The sequence below is a fragment of the Anser anser genome (genome assembly GCF_964211835.1).
Source record: "Anser anser genome assembly, chromosome: 26".
NCBI lineage: Eukaryota > Metazoa > Chordata > Aves > Anseriformes > Anatidae > Anser > Anser anser.
Genome location: NC_139747.1, coordinates 3714150 through 3738467, shown reverse-complemented (window position 1 = coordinate 3738467; position 24318 = coordinate 3714150). Strand labels below are relative to the sequence as shown.

Here is a 24318-nt window from a genome sequence, read left to right as displayed (position 1 = left end):
AAGACCTCGCATCAAGAACATGGATTTGATAAATATGAAACATAAAAAGAAATTTCAATACTTCATTTGCTTGTTTCATTGGTTGTTTTCTGTGGCGACAGGTTTCTCAATTGATTGTTCTGTTTATCTTTCAGAGCTCTGGGAAAACACACAAGACCTTACATAAAGAACATAGATTTGATAAAAATGAAACATAAAAATAAATTTCATTACTTTCATACCATCTGCTTTTACGGGGCACCAATTAAAAAGCACAGAATGCAGCATCAGATGTTAGGGACCAAACTTCTGTTCCATGACAATATTGTATAGAATTACATCCATCTCTTTTTCCCCTCTCCGAAGAGGCAAGGAGAAGAAGTAGAACATATGTAAACACCAAAAATACTGAAAAGATTCTCATGTGAGGTTTGATGTTTTGCTTAAGACTATATTTAGACCAGCACAATTTAGTGGTTGGCTTCTTCCCAAAAACAATGAATCAGGTATTTTACTGCTTCTCTTCTTTAATGGTATTGTAAAACTACTGACAAGTACAGCCTAGAAGATCCTAAAACAGAAAAGGTGCAAGCAGTGAAAGGATTCATCTATCACCATGCATTGCTCAAAGCCTCACACAAACATCACTCCAAATGCTAAATTCAAATGCTAAATGGATGGAAGAAACATTTGGCCTTTACATTTTGGAAATGTTTGTTTTAAGGCCCTCAATTCTAACCAACCCGAGTGAACACGATATAAGTTACACACTTGACTCCCAGCTGTAATGCTGACGCCCTTCTGATGGCAGAACTCCCTGTATTCCTGATATCTATTGTGACAGGTCACAGCTATAATGGCTTTTCACCTTCACAGGACAACTTTGACATCTAGCAGCAGAAATGCTTATAAACGTTAAAAAAAAATAAAATTCAATTTTTGCATATTCCATGAACATATACAGAGAGATAACAAGGTCATTTCTGCATTTATATGGTTTAGGAAAAGTTGGCAGAAAAATGCCTGAGACACCAAGAAAATAAGGCTAGGTACTTTTTATCTTTCAAGAATGTAAGCATTCAAGAAGCACAAAAACTTCAATGCAAATTTCATGGCAGAGGCCTTCAGGTATTTTAAAATCTTAGTCTAGTAGGCCTGGTGATATCAAACAAACCGTGTAGCAGAGCTCTGGTTTTGCTGTCAGAAATCAAGAGCCGATTTGGTGACTAACTCATAAAACCAACACTTCCTTTTTAGCGTTGTGCATAATCAGACTCCGTGTTTTCATCTTTATTAAACGCAAGCTCCAGAGGATGGAAAATGCAGAGAAAATGTCCGCCTCTGGAGTTCACTCACTTCATGAAAATTGAGAATCAAAAAGCTGACAAACAGACAAAACAACAAGAATGGACTCAGCTAAAAGCTATCAAATCAAAGGGGATTGGATAAATCCAAAGAATGAATGTTTTATAGAACCTAATCCCATTTCTCTGATCAGCCCTCACTTCTCTATGAAAGCCTTAAGCAAGAAAGAAAAAAAGAAATAAAAAAGGAAATGATCCAACCTATCCAAAGAAAATCTGCAATAATTTCAGCATAATTTTTACCCTGAAAGAATGGAATGGATAAAACCTCAACAATAAAATAAATAAAGGCTGAAGGACAATTATTGATTTTACTGCAGCACACAGACTGAGGTGATAGTCATCTATGCACATCACGCTAGGATAGTGCGACACCTGTGGGGTATTTGGGTTGCACATCCCCTGAGAAAGGGACGCATCCCTCCTCCGTGGCTTGCAAAGGTTGACAAAAATTCAAGGTGAAGTCTAAAGAAAAACAGGATGCCCCCAAAGGCTGGCAGTACAAGTGAAACAAAGAGCGTTCAAGATCAAAAAGGATAAAATTACACCAGGTTTCTGCAAAGCCGAGTGTATTAAAGGTGCTGGGAGAATAAGCATGGAACTGGCATGCAGACTACAGAAATGTTTAAACAGCTCAGATAAACAGCACCGAGATATACAGGCACACTGAGAACCATGTAGTTTAATTTCCTGTTAAATGATACTGTTTTATAAATGAGATTCTGTACAGTACTTTTTTTTTTTCTTTTTTTGTTAGTGGATAATAAACTGGAATGGATAGTTAGAAGATAATTAGCAAGAGTGCTTTTACAGTTAATTGGCAAGACTTATTTTACTCTGCACAATGCCAGGTGCTGTCTGAAGTGCTCATCTTCTAAGGCATCGCAATCAGCTGCCGTGCTTTGCTAAACACAAAGGGTCTGTAGACACAGGAAGGAATAAAAACATGTTTATTTAGGATGGACCAAAAACCAGAAGCGCATGAGGGCCTCTTAACTGCCTCCTAACGATTCACCACCATCAGCCTGATGTTGGTTTTGTCAACAAAAAATTCAAATACTACAAAAATGAATGAGAAGCAACAAAATATAAATTGAAAATTAATAAAAGTTTCACTGCTAGGTCAAGTTTCTAACTATAAGTACAGAGCCCATGCTGTCAAATGTTCATGAGTGATTAATTTTCACACTTCAGGAGATTACAGAAGGTTTTTTCCCCCATAACATTCTTCACTGCCTTGAACCTTGTGAAATTATTTATAACCATGAAAAGGGTATACATCATTTTTATTCTGATCTGATATTATGCTGCAATAGCTTTCACTAATCTGTGTAACTGTACAAAGCTTAGGACCCTTCAACTTCTCTTTTCATCTATTATTTAAACAGTGATTTCCATTATTTTTCATTGACCACTAATTAACATTAACTTACTGATTTTATACAATTTTCTTAGGCAAAAAGACTGCTGGCAAATTCTTAGCAGGGCTGAAATTGCATCAGGAAGTATGGTTTAAGTTTGTGCTAACACTGCAAAAAGATGTAGATATATTAGGCAAGAAACGTTATATATATACATATATATATAATGAATATATATTTTTAAGAATTTATGATGAACCGCTTCATTAAAGACCCTGTACCATCTGCAAACTTTAAAGCGCTTAAGTCTTAACTGCCTTGTACATTGCAAATTTTTAGCGTAACTACAAGATTTTCAAAAGACACGTTCAAAACGTCAAGTTAAAGATTTAAATTTAAATCTTTGTATTTTACTTAGCACTTTGCCACTAACCTTAATAGATGAGGGATCACAGAAGAATCTGTACACCCTCACTGGTATGTTCAAAGGGGCCTCAACTAAATTCCCAACATTTTCCAGCACCCCAAAACGTTTCCCTCCCTCCTACGCACACTCTTTCTCCAGTTAATTAATCAGTAAGCAGTGTTTTATACCATTTTGTAGCTCCACCAGCCCAATGCAGAGTTGACAAGCTTCTATAGCATGTCAAGCAACAGAACAGTTACTTAATTATCCTGTCAGATTTAGCAGTTATTTGATACAATCATTCATAATATAAATAACTTCTACAGGGAGCATGAACATGCATTTAAAACATCACAATGTGCAAACAACAGCAGTTCCCATTTATTAAGTGCAAGCGTAGGAGGCTACTTAACTGCAATTAGCAACAGCCGTGTTAAGTTTTTTCTTAGCTTATTTTTATTTGTAAGATATTAGGGCTTGATTTATTTCTAATATATAAATCTGTTCTTGACCGAAGTTTAGTGAGCTAGGGAATCCCAAAGTAAACCATTCGCATGATGTTTGTAAGAAAACTATGTCATAATACACCTCACAATTCCAAGATAAAGATGTCTCTGTTCTACATCAATGGCACATTACATTTATTAGAGGTCATTGTGTTTATTTGTTCTAAGTACTAACACACTGCTGAAAGTGCATGTGTTGGGGAGGGAACGTCAAAAAGTTCTTTACTCGCAATTTTTGTAAGTGATGACTTGTAGTATAATACTGGTCGATTAGATTCATGGTTATCTCCAAAATAAAAATAAAAAGAAAACTTTTTTTCTGCTCAGATTATTGAAATTTGAAGTTAGACTAAAAAAAAATTGCCAAATTCAATTTATCTTATTTATTCTATTAACTTCTTAAAAAAATATTTATCGGGGTGCCACCTTTCTACCATCAACTCAGACATCAGATGGGTGCTTTTTATCCTAAGTACTGTGAAACCAAGCCTAAATAAGGCTTCCTATCCCAGATGGCTTGTTTCTTGTTCCTCTCCCTAAATCGGTCTCCAGATCTCTCTCTCACAAAATTTTTTCCTTAAAGTTTCCAGAGGTTTTCTGGAGTTTTCTTTATCTGTCATTTTGCCTGGGATGCTCGTACTACTCCTCAGAAGCACAATTTTTCGGAAGTCCTATGGACATCAGTAGGAACAGAAATAACTCAGATGTAGCAGACTGGGGCTGTCTCACTGCTCATATAGCTGCTCTTTACAGAATAGTGTAAAACTGAATTGAGCAGAACGAATTACTTCCTCTTAGAGCTTGATCCTACAAGATTTACATAATGAGAAACAATTTGCTCCCAGGAATAAGCACAGAAGTCCACAGAACTACCACTACATATAAACATGAGCATGGCTGGTGTGACCCCTTGGAGAGCATTTTCATCCAGCCTTGAGGTAACACTTCATCTACACAGTCTCCTCAGATTGTGGGTTGAATTTTTTATGGAGGTGCAAGACTACTGTGTGCAAGAAGTTTTGGACATCAGGCTTTGTTTCCCTCCCTCACCTTCTTTTCTTCCAGATTTTTATTTTTCTGAGTCCCTTGCACACAGCCAATTGCAGGAAATAGCTCTTGGCAGATTCATGCTGGCAGTAACAACACAATCGTATCAAGCTGGTTTCAAATCAAAGGAAAAGAACATTTTTTAAATATCTGATGTTTAACACAGTCTAGCAGGTATCCTTGTTTTGTGCTATATGTAGGTCCAGTGACAGAGGTGGTCAAAACTTCTACAGAAGCCTACCCAGCTCTTCTGTAGCTGGTAGAGTTATGCTAACATACATAAGCAGTGGACTTGACTCGCACGTTTGGGTTTTGTTTTTACTGCATACATATGGACACCTTAGAAGAACTCTTTCATTCTGCAGTAGGCTTAAAATAGAAAAACCCAAAACTCTATAAATTCACCCAGTGTTATCAAAGTATATGATCATGTATTTATTTGCAGGTAAGATTTTTAGTATCCAACCACACTTTGAATTGCAGTAATTAGCACACAATTAGTGGGTGAAATTAGACAAATCAGTAATAGACACACAGATTTCTCTGCTAAAACTAACAGTGTTTCTAGGGTAGATGGGCAGCAGCAGATAATCCATCACTTTAAGTCTCTGAAAACCCCCACACTTAACTTCAGTCAGAAGTTATTATCAGGATCAGTTCAGGAATTACTGAGTGTGATTCCAGCATGCATTTTATGAGCAGGATTAAACCATGGTAGCCTGCATCAGCCCTAAAAAAAATCCAGGCCTATGAAAGTAATCCTGCTAAGCCCCTCGGTTTGCTTGTGTGGGTGAGGATAACCACATGCCTCATCGTTTACTGGATTAAGACCCAAGACCATGAGATGCATCTCGCCTCTGATTAAACCAGATCTAAAATGCGTGTAAAACCTTCAGTAACAGCAATGTTTGAGACTGTCAGCAGCTTGAGTTTGGCTCGCATTCCCAAAATCTTACAATAGTTTTAGAGCTGGGTACTTAATGGGAATCATTTCTCCCTCAAGAGCAATGTGCTTGTGACTCTCTGAGCTTCTGATTTGCATTTAGACTGCGAGTAAAAAAATTTCCTTTGCAAGTCATCACCCAGCTCTTCACCATATGAATATTTCTCCCCTAATTAATGTCACTTAATGTAAAATATTATTCTGTATTCCACAGAGCAGCTGTAAATTATTTACTTGTAAAACATGTTGACTTTTCATGAGTTGTTTGTACAGTAAGCACTGCACCGTCTAAACTGTAGGGGGAGAGAGAAATCAATCATTTGTAATAATACCCAATAGGAGGTTTACCACATGTTATATCAATTTTTATGTCTGACACAAATAGCTGCAGCCATTACTTTGGATTTTTATTTTCTGAAGGGAATTAGAAATTCACTGTTACCTTCTGCTTCTCATATGTTGCCTTCGAACTAACACAATTTAAAGGTGTTTGGAGCCTTTTTACCCACTAATTAAGGCAGCACATTAATAAAACACCGTTTTAGAATATTCATTAAGCACACAGTCTGTATGAAACAAAAAAACTAGTTTGTGTATGTAACTTAATTAACCCGCCATAAAACAATGATAGAACATCAAGTTAATCAAATGCTTTAAAAAACACATTTACACTCACTGCTCATTCCCTATCAGGCATAGTCTATGCTCCTTTATGCATGCATTCAAATTTTAGGTCTCGCTTTCAGTGAATGAATTACTTGCTATCAGTACTGATTAGTGTTTAGTGAAAGGTGTCTATTTTAGACCACCAAAAGACACCCTTCATAAATTTCAAAGCCCTACAAATAAAAAAGCACGGGCTTATTGTCTTGCCATGCTCCTCTGGTATTTTTTTTCCTTTGCGAAAAGGATTTTTTTTTCCCTGCACCTACAGTAAAGATCCTCATCCAAGCAGGATAAGCATAAACCCATCACAATAACGCTGTGGATTTAAGGATTTCCCACAACTGCAAGATGCTGTTATGCTACACAACCACTGATCTGCGCTGAATGAGGGATTTTGAGGCAGGTCCTCTTACAGATTTTTCGGCTGCCAGTTCCCTTGGGCAGCACTGACCACACAGACACCTAAAATACGACCTAAAGCTCTCAGATGAAGATGATGTTTGACAGGTCCACTCCTCAGGCACAAGAGCACTTCCTGGCATAGGGATGAAGTTCTTTGAAGCCATGGCACCCAGGGAACCAGTCAGAGGCTTTGAATGGACAAGGAGTAAAGCAAATTGTCACAGCCTTGCCATGCTGAGTCATGCCACCTCCTGAAATACTAGCGCTTACACATACAGAAAATCCAGCGCTGTTTGCAAGAAGAAAACGAAATCGGTAAATCTCCTTTCCCCTCTCAGAAGGGACTCTTGAGCCCAACTTGGGTTTGTCTTCTTTTCTACTGCAGAAGAAAAACGGAAAAAAAAAAAAATTGAACAACAAAGCTGGATTTTTCCCTCCTAACATGGCCTTGCCGAAGGAAGGAAAGCTTTCCAGCTGCTTCTGCAACACTGCTGTCCTCTGCCAGCCCCCAGCACCAGCCTGAGGGGTTGCAGAGTGCTCTTCAGCACCCACCCACCAGAGCTCTGTTCTTCCCTATCCTGCCCCATCCAAACCCGAAAACGGAGCAGAATAAAACAAATCCAACAACTCTCTGCCTCTTGTAGGTGTCCTCTGAAGGCTGACTGACTGTAATGTCATGGTTTAAACTAATGTGCATTGATAAATGCAATTAAGAACCGAGGTTGAAAGCAATAGTACATAGATCCACAGGTAAAATGTAAACTTCAACAGCAATATTTCACCTTAATTTCAAGCCTGAATCAGAATTCACAGGGATCAATACATAGAAAGCATCCTGCCTGCAAAGCAGCTTCTGTCTCTCACTAAAACCACCCCACTGTCATTCCACCGTACATCAGAGGTCCCATTTCAGCAAGTTTTCCAGAGCAACCAAAAAACCTTGACCCATTTCACTCTATTTTTTGCAGCATATGTAAGCAATGAATTATGATGTGCATTAAGTTTATGACATTTAGCATACAGAGAAGCTCGCTGTCAAAATGTTTATAATAAAGCTTAAACACAGAACAGATGTACGAAACTGTGACTCAAGATGAATCACCCATACTTTCTGTGCTTTGATCAATACATCTGATTTGGTGAAATATGATAGCAACAAAAACTGATGTGGATATTCTAACTGAAACACCAGAACCCCAACAGAAGCTATCCATTTATTTGGAATAGTTTAGAAGGGTCCTCAAATTCATACTATTGGTAAACCTATTTTCTCTGTGACAATTGGCGTAAATTTAAAGCGGTTATTTATCTCCACTGATGCTTAAAGCATTGTTTGATCCAAATTTCCCTGACATTTTCCCCTTTTGCAACAGGGTTTTAGAGTGTCTAAGTGACTGCAGTGTAACTAGCTTCACAATAAATAGCAGTTTAGGATCTGTCCTCAAAAATTAATGAACAAGGTCCCCATAAATATCCAATCGATTCACAATGACACTAGATTGTTATTTTCCTACTCTTACACTCAGCTTTCTTACACTAATTTACATACCATAATAAATGATTTAGAAATCAATTTCAGCTACAGAAAGTCCAGTTTACCTATTCCTTATTAAAAAAAAAAAAAACACATTACAGATACTTAAGTTTCCTATTACAGCCAATTTAATTTATTACAAAAAAGCAATGTCATAAGATTTGGATCTATCAAAGGTACCAAGAGGTAATGGAACGTTAGAGGATATTATGACTATGAAACATGAAGAAGGGAACAAAGTGATTTCCATTTATAGTGGAAAGTAAATATTTGAGATAATAAACTGGCCAATGTAACTAGGATTAGAATTAGAATAGAAGAAAAAGAGGAATTCCATTTTTAAAGGCATATTGGTTATTTATGAACAAGCTATAACGACAAGTTATAAAAGGAAGAAAAATAATCTTGTGATAAAAGCAGCTTATTGGAACTAGATCTGAATTCAGATTTTGACTGCTCCTATATGAGATTGTGTAAGTTCCTTCAACCGCCTGTGCTAAAACTCCCCAGCCGTAAAATGGGAACAATATTTCTCTCGTTGCAAAACTTTCATTACTTTCACCTATTTAAATCTGACACCCTGCACCAACAAACAAACAAAAAACCATAGCTTTCCACTGAGACAACATAACAAGATCGGTCTTTGGAGAAGAACTTGCATCTTTATTCGCATTTCCTATGAAATGCTTATTTGTTTCTTCTAACAATAAACATGTGACAGTTTGCCTCATTCTACTGTCATTCTCTATAGAGCTTTTTGCATTTTGTTGTTGTTTCCAAGTCTCAGATAATTGCACTAGACAAAGAGGCAAGACTTTTCTAAATCCGTCTGATTGCACCCATTTTCCTCTGCTGCCCCAAATTTCAGATGGAAGAGGAGACTGTAATAAGCCATGGTACGTTGTCCTCCCTTCCAATGGGATGAGACCTGGACACGCAGAGGGGGTCAGGTTAGCTAAGTTGTTAGACACATTATAAAGCCTCTGCAAGTTTTATTCACTGCTGATATTCTATGTAAAATTTTTTTTCAAGTCCTTGATGTTATTCTGCTAACATCCTTTATCAGTTATCTACCTATTCTGGTTATTTGTTCTTACGCTGATACCTTGACTTGGCTTAGCAAAAAAAAAAAGGATGAGTTCATTGATGTAATCCAACACCAGGCAATTGACAACTTACAAAAAAATGTTATTTTAATCAAACCACAAAAACAGATTGATGCCAACAGCTGTAGCAATGAAGGGAAGCTGAAAACCATTATACAATTTACCAAGCATCAGTGAGCAGGCTACAGCTCAGTTACTGCACTCCAGCAGATGATTTTTTTCTTGTGTTACAAAATTCAGTGCTTCATTGCTGATAATCCAAAAACGGCAATTTGCTTTCCTTTTCTTTAAAATTTACATGCTGAAAATGAAATGGGGCAAAAAGTCACAGACAACCACTAAATGCCTGGTACAGTTTAACTAAGGAAACATCCTACAAGGCTATTCTTCCTAATGGGTTTTCACTTAAATACAAAACCCTGCTTATCACAGCTAATGCTTAACCATCCCGATCAGCACTGGGCTGAAATAACATAAAACATTTATCTTTATGAGTTAATTCCGCACAGTCTCATATCTTCTGCACTTAACTTCAGGCTTTGAAGCAGTCTTCCCGCAGTAAAATGGGAATATTCACGCCTTCTAAATTAAAGACTTTTTAGGACTGGAATATTGTAATTACGTTGTATTTTAACACTACTAACTTTCCGGGTTCTTACTTCGACATATGTCAGGTTGTGGCTATATTGTGTCAAGAGATGTACAAATACAAAACAGATCAAAAAGGCAAGTGAATAAGCAAAATACTTCTGCAGTTCTTCTGTTTGTTTGTTTTGAGGTCACACAGTACATACCTACTGCTAACGTGCATTGCAAGCCCTATTTCTACATCTCAGCCATAAAAGCATACATCCTGCATGACATTAACGGTAACAACATTGCAGTTGCTTCAGTTCATGCAGCAAGGAAAGGATGATTTGATTTCAGTGGAGTCTGAATAGATTCCCCTTCACCTCTACAACCCTAAAACAAGACACAGCCGAGCACAACCCACTCAACGTGGCACCACCAGCCCTTCTGCCAGCAGATGTTTCCACTTGACACCTTCAGACCCAGAAGGGGTAAACAGAAACAGAATGTCTTTAAACATCCTATGGGCTTATATGTAAATATTTGGGGTTTTAATATCCACTGCCTGAGGAGTACAAGGGCTTTCCTGAATGGCAAGTGTGTAACAATGAAAGTAAGTTATGACCTAATGCTGGTTGCGGTCTGCAAAGTGCTGGAATATTGATGTTGGTTTCCTCCTTTAATACCATGTATTAATTCAGATAAGCTGATGTTAGCATCTTCTTGGCAAGCAATGCACAGAAAATCAATATATCAAAAAAATGAATTATTTATTTATGCAGTACAGCTTAGCATAGGAGATGAATTTTACTTCTCCACCTGCCATTTAAGTTAACATAACGCCATAATAATGCTGATACCATTATCTGAAATGCGAGTACTTTAGCTCTTTTTTCTATATCACTGAAAACAATTTAGTCAATAAGTTTGCTTACAGATGGCAATTTTCCAGAGTAGGCAGAGAAATTAACCTAAAGCCAAATGTCACCGTGCAATTGTTTACATATTGTAAAATATCTATTTATTTTGTTTGCTCTTTGTGGCCCAACTGATTTCATCAATGCAGTTTGTATGCCCAGGCTGTAGGCAAAAACTAAGCATCTGACCAGCTACGGTATTTCTCTCACAAATGTCCTTAAAATATTCTCACCCTTAACAGTTATTTTGTTTTGAATTTTTTAGAGGAAGTTTTTTTAAAAGGCAGGTAGTAGAACTGAGCCACGTGCAAGGTAGGCTCAGCAAAGATTTGAGTGGTAGAGCTCAGAAGACGGCCCTTCCCACAGGGTCCCGTGCTGTCTTTAAGAAAGCAAGCTCCATTTTTCTCCCACGCAACTATGATGGCCCTTTGCCCATCCATTAATTGCAGAGCAGAACAGGTGGCTGAACATTAGACACGATATTTTGCTGTTGGTTAGACACTTTATGGTATGAATAGCCTGAAGTCTGCCAAACCCACCTCATGGGCTTAATCCAAATCCCTTTTACAGTCCAAGAGAGATGCAATTTTACATGTTGAGTATCTAGCAGAACAGTAGCTGAAGAACCTATTAAAATCATGATCTATCCGTGGACATCCCATGAACTGACAGCACAGAATTATTTCTCCTCCCTTAATAAGCAACTTGGGGGACTGTTCGCTTGGAAGACCTCCTGGGAAGCATCTTAAATTAATCAAATATTTTATCAATGCCACTTGAAATAGGTTTCCCCCCAGATTGTTTGTTTTATTTTTGTTTTGAATAAACACAATCACCATCTCCAGAATCTTGGCTTCCCAAGTCGGTGAATCGTCTCTTGCCAGTGCAATAAACAAAATAAAGCATCTTCCCACATGCAAAGCCCCCAACTTCTGGTCAACAGAAGTCTTTGTAGCGACTACGACAGTATTTTTAAAATCAAATATGGAAATCATATAGGACATCAAAACAAGGCACTCGATTACAAACATTCCAGTAGCAACTCAAGGTCCTTAAAACTATTTTCCACAGTCATTTTAGGAATAAAATTTCAGAACTTCAGACATCTGGACAGGAATGCTGCCAGAGTGAATCTTCACAAAACTGCGCTCAGTGGCTGCGACCAGCAGCTCCACTTCTGACTTCCAACAGAGATTATATCAGACATTGATTTTAACTCACACAAGAAAGTACTTGTTGAGATGCCTGCAACAAAAGCAACTGATTGTACCTTTCAAAAAAATACCACTTGAAAGGGAAAGAGAAAAGAGCTTGACTTTGCAGAGACGAAAGTTAAATCTATCATGCTATTAACTTAAAAGATGGGAAAATCATCTTATTGCAAAGTTGCCAACTTTAATCTTTCTGAATTGGTTTGAAATACATCTTTCAAAGTGAAATGAAATATGTGTTTTAGTGTACAGTAATATCTGGACTAAGGGGGGGAAGTTCCTCCTTTCTTTGACCTTTTTTTCAGTTGAACTAATTTCTAGAAACTTACTGTTGTCTCGCAATTGGTAGATAAAGGGCACACCACAGCATTTGCTAAGCAACTGCAATTCCTAAAAATTAGGTGCTAAAGATTTCTGAATTTTGCACTCTTTCATAAATCACCAAGAGCCTGAACTGAAATGAGTGCAGCAAGCGCCAGTATAGGGAAAAACTTTTGTAAACATGTGGACTGCACCCAGGGAGAGCTCCCCAAATTCTTATGCACTGCTGTCTTCCTTATTTCCCAACACCTTTTTTTTTTTTTTTTAATTTATTGTTATTTTGAGTGTTTGGTTTTACTTCCAGCTTAGGATGGGACAGTTGGAGATTGTAGCCAGGATTAAGAAATATCTCTGTGAAGTACTATCCCATCTGAATGAACAGATAGGACAAATCTGCACAAATGAAGCTGTCAAATGAGAGAAAAATGATTTCCGTTGGCAACATAGCAATTAAGCAGAGCAATGGTGGTCCAGCTGTATGTTCAGTGGGCTAACAGAAGCTGTATATATGTAAATCAACAGAGGACAGGAACCTCTTGAGAAAGGGTCTGAAGGGCCCTGATTAAAAAAGGCTTTCGAGCAAATGGTACCATTTTGGGTAATTCAGTGAAGGGCCAGAAGTAGATATGCAAGGGGCTGGTAAGATGTTTCTTTACCACGAGCCACCAATAAGTGAGGAAGAGAGAAAAGCAATAGCAAGAGAGAGGAGAGCAAAGACAAAAACCAAGCCTAGTACCAAACCAATGAAATGCAAAACCAAGACACCTCTATTTTGCCCAACTGTGCCTTACCGTCTGAAGAGCCAAGAGTGGCTGCTTATCCAGGAGGCCAAGTCACCTCCACTTTCCCATTACGGTAATTAATCTCCTTGGAGATGTTGTATATCTCCCTCAAGACTGAGTTCTTGATGTCTCAGTAGATTCATCCACCCCCACTCAATGTATTGTTGCATCCGCTGTAATGATTATATATTTATGATCAGGTGCAATTACATGTGGTATACTTCAGCTTGCTAACCCATTAGTTAAAATGCTAGCAGAGAGGACCCCCCCCTCCTTGCTGAATAAAAGAGCACTTTTCTTTCTATGTTCTCTCCAGTTCCACAAAAAAAATTATATCCATAACTATCACTGCACAAAAGAAATCTTACTTCATAGCACGAGTCCACCTCTCACAGAGATAGTGCCAGAAACATTCTCATATATATTATTATTATTATTTTTACTAAAGGTACGAAAAAGGGCTCCATATGGTTTCATGATCACACAGCTTGCAAAGCTATTGCCTACGTATGGACTTTTATTTAAAAAATAAAGTCACGGATTAACATAAAAAAAATTCTTGAACACTGCACAGTGGTTGAAAACTGATTTGCCTAAAGCCTGTATCTTATTGATATTTTAAAATGTCATTCAGAACTTGCAAAACACTTATGGAAAATACATGAAAATGGCTTTTCTATTCTTGAGAAAGTCAACCTAAATAACACAAAGATTTTGATGATCTACTCAGTTAGATTTTCCTACATATGATTTTTTTTTTTTTAATTCTGACTGGCACATACAATAAGTGGGTTTTTACTTGTAATTTTTCTTTTTCTTGGCTTGGATCTGCTGCTGCTATTTCCTCCCCAAACCATCACCCATGGTATCCTCCCACTACAGCAGCGTCTTCACCTACTTTGCATGCCCATTTTATAGTTTTGGAAACTGAGGCAAGAGTATTTATTGAACTGGTTGCCCTTAAATTCACTGACAGCATAAAGAACGACATCAACTGTGTTCTGCAGAAATACATTTATTTTTAGATAAAGGTATCTTACTTTTTTTGTTTGTTTGTTTTTGTATTTGTCAAGCTATGTATGAATGGCAAGCCTGCTCAAAAAGGCTCTTTATTTACTAATCCTTAAACTAAGAAAACTCTACTTTTTTATGCATTTAATGCTTCTGCTATTCTCAAAGCAAAGAGGATGCCACAATTTTTTTATTTTATGTTTTTTTACTTCTTTTAGATGTTTAGGTTTTAGGATTTTGAGATTTTGCTATTTTACTTTTGCAAAGGTTCTTTATTCAGGCTTCACTGCAGCATCCAAAAAGGTACAAGTTGCCATGGCAATCCCAATCTCCATGGCAATGCGCCACACAGCAAGACATCGTGGTGTCAGTGTGGACGCAGAACATGAAGCACAGACTGTGGGATTGCTAAAAAGCAGGCTACGAGATTGTGTGTTTGTAAACATATCACAGTATTAATTGGGCTCAGTTTTAAAGGTAGGATGGGAAGAAAATGCATTTGAAAAGCAAGCAGCTGGAAAACAATAAGGAAAAAAGCTAAGGGGGAAAAAGAAAACCAGCTGTTGGAGTTTGAGACCTCTTCTGCAACAAAGCTTGTATTACTTGAGCCTCTTCACAGTTCCAGCTTGAGCAGGGGCCAGCTCAGCTCTTAATTAACCTTCTCAGCATTACCCTCTGGGGCCTTAGAATAAATAACCTTTCAGTGAGTTACTCCTCACCATCACTTATTCTGCAAACTTTCCCTGCTTCTGGTCTCCATGTCTCTCAATGCACGGCATACCATGGTTTTGTTTTTTTTTTTAAATGATATATTATTTATTTTCTCCAGAAGAAAACTGACAGCCACTCAAATTGTTTTTCCTCCTTGGACTCTCCTGCCATCCTGTAGCTTTTCTTCTCCTCGCCAGCACAGTCTGGGGAATATCCTCCTGTCTTCTTTACATTCTCAGCAATTTCACACCATCTCCTGATCTCCCTTCTCATCCCTTAGCTAGTTCTTCCCCTTGACTCAATACACATGGTTCTCCGCCTAGATAGGAAAGACATACTTATTATATCAATAATAAAAAAAAAAGAAAAAACAATCTGACCTCACTTGTTTCTCCACCTGATCCTTCATCTCCTTTTCTTTCTAAATTCATACAGATGATTTCATAACCCTCCCACATCAATTGTCTGTATGGAAAGGAGCTGCTCCCGATGTCCTTTCCTCTCTTGTACATTTTGTCCCTGGGGAATCTTATTCAAAAGTACAAATTCAGCTCTGCTGACAGCTTGCAGATCTGTCTTTACTTCTGCCTTTTCCCTTAATGAAAATTACATAGGCTCTAAAGATTAAATCACTTTGGGGATGGAATTTTCAAAAATGCTCATTAGCTTGGAAATAGATTAGCAGATATTTCCCTGCCCATCACCCATTCCTATGTATAAATTACTGACACTTGTTTTAAATAAATGACTGGTAAGTACTTAATATGCAATGTAAAATCACCTGTGACGTGATTCATGACTTATTAATCACCAAGCCCTAGAAATATGGACCAATTACTTCTTACAAAGAGTATCTTTTGTCGATTCTAAATCTCCAGATTACATAGGAGAAAAAACACGAGGATCTCTTATAAATCACCTACGAATTTAGATAAATCTAAACTCTTTCCAGTACTATTTCTCTTTCTAGGCGAGGGAGACATTTATTTGCTCAAATATCTTTTCAGTTACCAGGTACTTGGCCAGCATTTGATCACAAATATAAATAAAAGTATATGTAACATACTGCTGGAAAAACACCAATAAATCTGCCATTGACTTTAAACTGAAAGCCACACAATAGAATTTTTTTTCCCTATGCATGGAAAAGCTGCTGGAATAAAGAAAACGGGAACCCAAAGGATTAGAAGAAGTTATAATATTGAAAAAGAAGATAAAAGAAGATTCTGCATTAGAAGGAAATGTTTACCCTGCAATCCTTATACTAGAAGAGAGTAGACCTTTCTCAAATATGTTAAATAAGAAATGCAAGGATGCTGAAGTCTACTGTTTTGAATTAGGCCAAGATTTCACTGTACAACTCAGCATGGGCTTAATTCTATATGCACTGAAAACAAATTGCTAAACTTAGCCCTTATCAGCTTTCTTTGCTGTATGGAAGAGCCTGCAATAGCTACCTGATAGGCGATAATAAAATAGCTGGAAATAAAACAAGCCTGGATTTGAAGCAACACTCAGCTTCACACACGGACAGTTAACCCCTGTGTAGATTACCCTCTTGCTAATTATTATACCACATCCTGGTAGCATCCTGAAGATCAGCCTATGGGACTACCAGAGCCATCCAAGATGGGAACCAGAGGACTGCCAGGACACACAGCGTGTCCCTGCACCCAAGGGATGGGCAGAGAGGGGGACTCCATTCTCCTGCCTCTGGGAAAGGGCAGGAGGGTGAGACAGGGCGATGGAAGAGATGCGATCATCGTGTTACGCCAGCAGCTTCCCTTCTCATACAGATTCCCAGCTGCTTCATAGTGCAAAGCAGAAAAACAGCTGAGGTACTGCCAGGAAAATATCCCTTTGTGCTGACGCACAAGCTCACTATTTGCAGAAATGTCACTGAAGACAGGACACTGTCATTTAGCTTTCCAAGGAGGGAGGTTGCACAAGCACTTCTTGTTGCCTTCCACTGCACTACTTTGCCATTCATCTAAGTTCCTGTGCCGAATGAGTCCCTAAGCTCAGAGCAAATACCATCCAAGGCTAATGAGCATTTGCCTAGAGAGGGGTTCAAATGTCTGCGCCACTGAAGTATTAGAAACAATGTTATGACTGCAACAAGGGGCCCAATTAGTGCCAATTGTAATGGCAGATTTTGCAACTTGGACAGCCGTCCACTGGGAACTGAACCGGGACAGAGCTCCTAATGGTCAACTAAAAATAATCAGGTCCGTTAAATAATCAGGTCATTAAAAATTAGGCCTTGAATTCAGGTTGGTTACATTGGCAATAAGCTTCTGTGGCAGCAAGAATTTAAACCTCACTTGGCTATTTCGCAAACAGAACAAGGGCAAACATATATCTAATTGTGCAGGGCTACAGGCATGCCCAGAATAACCAAACAGCTTTTATGAGTTCAAATTAAATAGCATTGAGCTAGCTCCTGCTCCTATATAATTCTACTAGTTACAGCACTACCCTGACGGTGCCGCCAGCTCGTATATCAGGTTACCCTCCTACTTATTTTCACTGCTAATCTAAAGAAAATTTTTTATTATTGCTGTGTGAATATTCGACCCAGAAGAGAGGGAGAAAAACTGCGCAACTAAAAGCAAGCAAGCCAAGTTTCCCTGTGGGCCGCTAACAAATGCCACGTCAGATTTGTGCTCTATCTGTATCTGGGATTCTTGCCTACCTTCACGCTAGTTTTCAAACAGAATAGGCCTCTACACATCCAGAAGGGGATAAAAAAATATATATATATATATGTTTGAAACTGGCCCTCCTTGACATTATCTGCACTTTATTGCAGACCCCCCAAAAATTAACGGCCCCAGATGGGGAGCGTGGTTTGTGTTTTACAGCAGCTAGAGGCTTAGGCAAATGCTTAGCTGAAGAAAGCAATGGGAACCTTGTAAGCTGATCTCAGCTTCCTTCAGAAGAGAAGCAGCTGATTAATCACAGCTGGTACTGCATTTCCTTCCTTGGAAGAAATAGCATATGACCTGCATTGTCCTTAAAGATAAGGGCCTAAGGAACCTTCTCCTGAAGTTACTACCAAATCAGCTAGAGCCAAATTCTTTGGCCAGCAATTGACTGTTGGGTTGCACAACCGGGTTTCACCCAGTCGTGATCTAGTACAATGCAACAAAACACCACATCCCTTCTTTGTTTGGTTTTGCAGTTTGTTTGTTTTGGCCTTTTTTTAAAAAAAAAAAAAAAAAGCTTTGTTTCATACCTTTCTACACGCCCTCTGTTCTTTTCCTCCTCTTTTTAGTAGCATGCCCTGTGCCCAATACTTCACACTATGCCTAAATGGGGCTGCAGAGTTGACAACATTTTCCAGCTTTCCAGGCGACTCAGCTTCACTGGAAAGCTTTTAGCCCAAATTGTAGCTGTGCCAAAAGGATGTGCCAAAACTTATAAGAAATTGTAAGTACCGGAAGATTAAATCTATCTTTCACATCTAAGGGAGTCAGTCCTTTGGTACTTCCTGAATGCCCGTGCTTTAAACGGTGAAATTTAGAGCACAAAAATCTATAGCTGAAAGATCCTAATAGTAAAACATCATAAGCAAATGGGTGAAATTGAAATGGTGCTATTAAACTTTATTATGCCCTAGGTGCTTCACGACTCAAATGGATTTTGACCGAGTGTCATGTATTTACAGGACATGTCAAATATTTATTATACTTTGTCAGTCAGCTTCTGCCAGGTGCCACTTACACATTTCCACGCATAAAGCTTTTATTGCCAGTTGTTTGGCTTCATTTCCATAAACCATTCAGATAGCATAATCCACTGCAAGCGTCAGAGTAACACAAACACAAATTATAAGCAATTCTTTTCTTCCCCATATACCCACCTGACAAATACTAGAGCTTCTGAAATCGCTCAACCATTTAAATCAGTACATACCTAAAGAATGTATTAGTAAGAAAAATCATATCTGACTTCAATCATAGAAAGAAAGAAAAAAAAAGCGCAGCTATCCTTTAATTAGCTAGGCAGGATGTTCTTTACTATTATTTTTCTTTTCTGTTCTAAAGCATTGGATAACACAATAGTATATAGATAAAATGACAGGTTCCTCGCTACCCAGTGGGAAGGTGCTGAATTTTTGTTGTTTTTATTAGGTGTTTTGTTTTATCTCAGAGAATGAAGGCCTCCAATTATACTAGAGATAATTAAACTAGAATTTTGCATTTAAAATGCAAAACCCACACTGGATGGAATAATATATATGCACTACAAAAAGGTAGCTAGTCCAAGGCATAAGTGATGTCCAGGAGTCAATTACTTTGTTTATAAACCGTTTTTGTTTTGTTTTTTAATTACTGACTGAATTCAGACTACAAATCAGTTAAATCACTAATCCTTGACAAGAATCACCTGCATGATTTGGTTCAATAATTTTTATAATTATTTTTAAGAAGCGGAATTTCTAGTTTCAAAGTCAATTCTAAAATATTTCACTACCTAGGAAACACAAACCCAGCAACGAGTGACTGGTAAGTAGTCCCATGACATGCCCCAATATTTAAAAGATATAATAAAGACATGGGTTTGCAGCCTTGATGACATACAGGGCTTTGAAAACTTATGAAAGCATGTTTCACAGCATCTTTCTGAAGTTTAAAACCTAAAATTGGTAGAATATACCTAAATATTTCATGCACACAAGAACCTCCACAGAGTTTATATGGAATTTATGGAATACCTTGAATATTTTCGCCACTTACTTCCCAATGCTACCCATATTTTACGAGGCTGGGCTAAACACTAAGTCAGCGGTTTAGGGTAAAGTGTGAAAAATTCCAATACCACACCAGTTATTTGGCTGATACCCTTCAAGGTCACTTAACAGGTCACTCGAGTACCTGTTGAGACAACAAACTGCAACAGGCCCTTGCAGTCAGAAAACTGGCAGTTGCTAATTGTTTCCCTTTCCAAATTGCTGAGAGCAGCATCTTCTAGATGAAAGACTGCTAGTTCTGATAATTAAATTATAACAAAGAGGCGACAGATACATGTGAAATTTACATTTTTATATCAAAGATGACATTTGATAGTGACAATCCAAATGCCTAGAAATCTGTCTTTCCAGCACTAATGACTCTTACAGTAATAAACACCTTGTGCTGTAACCCTTGCCAGGCTCTTTGTAAAGTTGAGAGAACATTTATTACCCTGTATATGCCCATTCTATTAAAATTATTGCCTAAAATAACCATATTCCTTCAGTTGCCTTAGTGGATTTATCCAAATTTTCTTGTTTTATAACTTTTTGGTGGAGAGACTGCTTGCATGAAAATTTAGTGTGCTATATAACCCATCATGAAAAGTGATCTTGGAGCATCTGCAGATACACAACACATCTTATTAATAATTCTCCTGTAGCTGAAGGCTACAGACAAAATTAGAGAAGCAAACACTGAGCATTTTCCACATCTATAAGGCTACTAAATAACCGTTTCTGGGTGTTATACTTTTTGCTAAATTAGTTATCCGCATCACTGAGCAAGGGTATGAATATGAGCATTAAAAAAATACACACAAACAAACAGGTCCTTATTTATGTACCAGTGCATATTTCTTTTACAACTCTGCTCCAGGAGAGAAGGAAAAAAAAAAAAGAAAAAGGAACAAGCATGTGATTTTTTGTTTCCAATCTCCTTTCCTCAGTCAACCATTACTTGTACGTGAATTACTGAAACCACTACAAATTTCAACCACAGCCCTGGATCCTTGGTGTGGTGCTCATGCATCCTATGCAGCTATCGCTGCCCTGAATCTGTCACCGCTATAAATTAAGCAGACCAAGTGAAGAGGAGGCAATAAGCAGGTCAGTGGCAGAAGGGTGAATCTGAGGGCTGTGGATTTCTGCCTAATGGACAGTAGGGCAGCCGGTGAACCTGAAATAGCCTGCTTGAGACCTTCTGAATTCCACCAGTGGGGATGGGCTGGGGGGAAAAGAGGAGAGAAGATAGGGAGGAAAAGGCAAAAGAAAGAGCCAAACAAAAACCCAAGCTTTGAGTAAGACTGGGATTAATTTCAGGGAAAATCTAATCAGTAGTGTGATTTAAATTCTGACAAGGATAAAAAGAAAGAGTAAAACACCCAGCTTACTAAACACGTCCTTCACACCCTGAGATATCCCGTATTCCTCTGGTGTTGTTTCTTTGCAAACCTCACCTGAAATCTCATCAAGGTGATGTTTTTTTAGTTTGTTTTTCCTTTGCTTGTTTGTTTTAAAGTTAAGAGCACACAAGCAAACGAAAGGGTGCAGTGGAATCGTGCTGAAGGACAGAAGAGAAGGAACGGGTGTCAGGGCTAATGAACCTCCGAGGGAAACTTGTTGAGGACAGACAAGAAAGATGTACCCGGAGAGCCTGAAGTAAAGGAAATAGAGAACATGTCAGAAACATTACCCCGAACTGTGAAATATACACTGTCAGCAAAAGGCAGCTAAAGCAGTGTTATTTTAAGTGAGTCTTTATTAGTGCCGCTAGGAAAAACAAAAAATTCCACATCGGAGTTCAACATTATTTTTACATTGACCTCGATAACTCATGCTTAAGCTATTAGCAAATCCCATGACGAGAGCCTGATGAGCAAAGGAAACTGGTGCAAGAAAGACGAGGCAGCTTGTTGCTATTAAATATATTTGGAGAAAAGACGTTTTGGCAAAGTAATGAAAATAGAACCCTTCAAAACAAGAGGGTGCTGGAGAGAAGAAGAGTGGGGAAAAGGGAAGCTGAAGAAAAACTTAAAAACACTTATTTTTTCTTCCTTTCCTAATTCTTGGCACCTCCTTCTCAGTCATTTCTATCTTCTCCATGGGTGACAGAAACCCTGATCTTCAGGGAAAAAAGCTGGGCTGAAATGAAGTCACAGCAACTGTTGGATGAGCCATTTTTGTTGAACATTGTAACTCCAACAGCTCAACTCTTGGCATCTTGAGACGCTGGCGGTCCTGTTTATCCCTCTTCTTGTGGTCTGAAACCCAAAAGTCATAGGGAAGGCTCCAGCTGGGCAGGTTAGCACAAGCGGAGGCACGCACTGCTAAGTACAACCCTGGGGATATCCCAGGCACAGCATCTGCCTTGGGACCACAAACCAGGACACCATTTCAGGGTGTGCTTTTTATAGCAGGAAAGGAACACAATAGCCGAGGTGTCACCACCTTTAATTTCAAAATCACGTTGTCACAGCTCAAATTCTCCTGGGCTTAAAGCAAATAATCCTGGGCAGAAGTCAATAAAATTAAATGCAAACAGAAAGCAAGGCTGATGAACACCTGTACCTCACATGTGTACTGTCCTATTTAGCATCCAGCTAAAGGCTTTCTTCCAGAAAAACAAAAAAAAAATAAAATGGCAATGCATTCCCCAGGGGAGACTGATATTTTTTTCTCTCTTGCTTATGCAATACAGAACACCACTTATATTATACAAGAAGGCATTTGTCAGTGTTACTTTTATTGACACCAATTAGTCCTTTATTACATTTTCTGAGATTCATTATGTGCAGTAATTAATATACCAGGCTGCCATTCAGATCAGCATCTGTTTAACATTTATGTAGGAAGTGAACTAAAAATAAAAAAAATAACAAACCAATCTTACACACACACTTAGAAAAACCATGGCAATTCCAAATCAGACACCCAGGCTCCCTCAAGACAGATAAGAACACTTGACTTGGCACAAAGCAAAGGAATATAAAAATATTTTGCAGATGAGGTTGGCCGAGATAAAATATGTGCAGGGTTTTCAAGTTTTACGCTGTCTCATTACTGAGCCCCAAATTAGCTAATGGAAGATAATTATCTGAAATTATATTAACATGTACATATTTTGCTGCTTCTGAAGCAAGCCTTGGAAACTTAAATCTCTCCTTCCATGAACTGGCACCTCTGACTGCTATTCCTCATCTATCCTTCTGACTCTGGCCTTACACACCACGCATATTTTTTCATAGATGACTAAGTACCTTTAAATATTCTTCATGAATAAAGCATCAAAAGCTTACTGAAATTAAGAGTATTCAGGAAAGCATTGACACTTTAATTGTGAACAGTTGTTTCTTTTTTAAGGTGCTTAATTACAAATTGGAAATACACAGGATAACAAAACCATTCGTACTGTATATTAAGAAGATTTCATTATGCACAGCCTCTTTCAAGCAATCAAACATAGTCATTAAGGAACCCCTTATTTAAAGCAATGTTTTCTTAATGGAAGAAGAAATCATTATGTAAAAGTTTTCTATTTTACTGAAATCTGAAAGACTTGACTCTTCTCACTTGTGACAGATTAAAATTCATGTTTCAGTGAAACATCCTGCCTCTGTTTTGCCTGTTTTTTTAAGGAGCTAGATTAGACTGCCCTCTTTCTCCCTCCATGCCAAAAGACATTTGTTTTCTCCAATTCTTCTACACCACAATCTCACCTTGTGACGATCGAGTATCAGCAAAGGACATTGAGAAAGTGCTGGTTTAGACCACGAGCCGAACTGCTCACAGTAATTCAAAAAGCCAAATGATAGATATGAGCCCGAGCACACCCAGGACAGTTCCTGCATGTGCTCCTTGCACTGTTGGTTCAGCTTTCACAGAAACCGCAGGTTCCTGACAGCTTGTTTGCTTTGCTCTTTCTGGACCAAGCTCAGTACGAGATGAAAGCAGGGAGCTCCTAAGCATGCTTACTTGCAGAATGCTGCCAGGTGACATTACAACTGCCCGGTGTCATAATATGAGCTCAAGCAACTATACCAAGTGTTAGGTTGTCTGCCAACAACACAATAAGAGACTTCAAAACTTGACAGATAGCACAGAATTTCGGAGGGTTGAATTCAGGAAGACTTTGGTTTTTGGTGGAGACTAGCCTTCGTTCTGCCACAGACCTACTCAACAAAACTAAAGCTAAGCATTCAAATCCATCATTCGGAACCAGTGACAACATCCCCCCTTCTATTTCGCTGTACTGCACATCTGTAGTCCTTTTAATTGACCGCCTCATCCTTCACACAGCATGGAAAACCTCTGTGGAGGCACGCTTGGCTGGATGAGGGGTCAGCATGTACCAGGCAGCTCACAACTGAACATTAACTTTATTTAGCTTCCATCCAGGGCTTTTAAAATTAGGATGGTCTTTTCAAGAGAGGCAACACTTCAGAATGCACGCAGAATCACAGAATCATCTAGGTTGGAAAAGATCTTCAAGATCATCAAGCCCAACCACACATGGTGCTAGCATCCCTGACCACATACACGATGCGTGTGAACTGCAGTGATCATACTCAGGTTTGGAGCAATTTTCCCCAAGTTCAGAAGCGCACATTCAAGTATATTGTTTTTTGATATGGAGTAGTAAAAAGAATAAATCACATATGCGAAGCTGCACTTCCCACAAATTAAAACAAGGCCCAGACCAATAAACACAACTTCTGCGTAGTACTGGTGCCATAAGGGTATTCA

General features: G+C 38.4%; 1 protein-coding gene across 1 annotated transcript in view; it reads right to left on the bottom strand.

Moving 5' to 3' along the window:
• The window catches only part of LOC310886873 (uncharacterized protein), a 227951-nt gene that overhangs the window by 88684 nt on the left and 114949 nt on the right, over window positions 1-24318 (bottom strand). The gene's annotated exons all lie outside the window — the stretch shown is intronic.